This window comes from Solanum tuberosum, unplaced genomic scaffold (assembly GCF_000226075.1).
Source record: "Solanum tuberosum cultivar DM 1-3 516 R44 unplaced genomic scaffold, SolTub_3.0 scf00232, whole genome shotgun sequence".
NCBI lineage: Eukaryota > Viridiplantae > Streptophyta > Magnoliopsida > Solanales > Solanaceae > Solanum > Solanum tuberosum.
In genome coordinates this window covers 1,008,578-1,010,045 of record NW_006239158.1, presented here as the reverse complement: position 1 = coordinate 1,010,045, position 1,468 = coordinate 1,008,578, and the positions used below count along the sequence as shown (strand labels likewise).

Genomic DNA, 1,468 nt, shown 5'->3' with positions numbered 1-1,468 from the left:
ACCCTCGGAACATTCATAGAGATTGTGTTATTTCTTTCCTCCTCGTTGGCTGTGATTTGAAGGATTCTTCGTGGTGAAGGAGTCTCATTTTTAGGTAGTGTTCCTGCTGTTTGGAGGTAATAATTATCACCCTTCATTTTATTGAGTGATTCCAAGTTATAGCTATGCTATATAAGCAAGAACACGAATAGACGGCTAGAAAAATTGTATTTGGATAGTTACGGGATGTTGGGTTGTTTTGAAGTATTTTTCTGATATTATTGTTGCTTGAATTTTCGGAAATGATTTGTATGTGTTTGGTTCTTGTTGATATGAGTCTGGAAGAGAAGAAGAAGTGGAAATGCTTTGTATGTGTGTGGTTCTTGTTGATTTGAGTTTGGAAGAGAAGAAGAAGTATAGATGGATGTTTAATTGTAACATAAATTAGTGTAACGTTGGTTCTATTATTGCATTGCAATTTTCAAATTGTTTCTTCTTGGTTCAACGGCTTGCGTTTAAGGAGACTATTTGTTATTGACAAGACATGCTAATGTACTGCAAGCTCCATCAAGTTTAAGTTTAGGTTATGTCCTTTTAAGCTCTTATTGCATATGAAGAGAAAGACATGACTCCAAATATAATTATTGGATGAACGTATAGGATGATGATTGGAAGCGGCGAGTTCAAGTTATTATAGTTATATTGAATAATTATAGGACTGTATTATACATATTTTTTTATGGCTTTAATGGTTTTTAAGTCTTAGTGGTTTGAGACTAGTGGTTAGGATTTGGTTATGGTTATTTTGGGTTGGAAAAGAGGGGTGTGGCGATACGCCGAGTTTTAATTGTTGTGCAGGTATACTCTATTTGGTTGTTGTTGACTATTGTGTAGGCCTCAACTTGTTAATAGTTGCTGCAAAAATGTATGTTACATCATTAATTTGGGGTTGTAATTTGGAGAAGAAAAGGTAATGACGCATGCATTTAAAAAGGGTCTGGCGAGCTAATTACTCTGCTCGTAAGATCTAAATTGCTACTTTGACCCTGCCGTGTTAATATTTTGCCTGTAATGGTTGTGTGACATGATTTTCTGTAGATTACATACTGTGATATGATTTTATGTAGATTACATACTGTAAGGAAGGGGTACAATCCATATTGATACAACAAGACCCAAAATCGAGGTATGTTAAGGCTAAGCATTGTACTTCCTTTGAGCACAAATTTTGGAATTCTTAATCGTCAAATATTGTTTTACTACTTTATTACTAGAAAGACCTTTGGTGAAAGGCATTGATATTGCAACTGGTGTATTTTTGTGACTCCATTATGTTGCTATTCCACTCGTTCGGTTAGATAGGGTATTTGGCATCTTTATGTCATTTTGTTGATTCTCTTAACTATAGGTCCATGTGTACATATTCTTATTCTTCTTTAGGTGTAGTAACTTAAAAAGATTAGAGATGAACAATATGAATTTGAAATCA

General features: G+C 34.3%; 1 long non-coding RNA gene across 2 annotated transcripts in view; it reads left to right on the top strand.

Moving 5' to 3' along the window:
• LOC102602303 (uncharacterized) overlaps nt 1–1,468 on the top strand; it is a 21,188-nt gene that overhangs the window by 9,848 nt on the left and 9,872 nt on the right. Inside the window, exons 1-2 of one of the 2 annotated variants that reach the window (XR_001474645.1) lie at nt 46–116; nt 1,107–1,165. This is a non-coding gene — a long non-coding RNA (uncharacterized lncRNA). Of the gene's footprint in view, nt 1–45; nt 117–1,106; nt 1,166–1,468 lie in introns of those variants that run through there. The other variant, XR_368075.2, reaches the window with a different exon arrangement.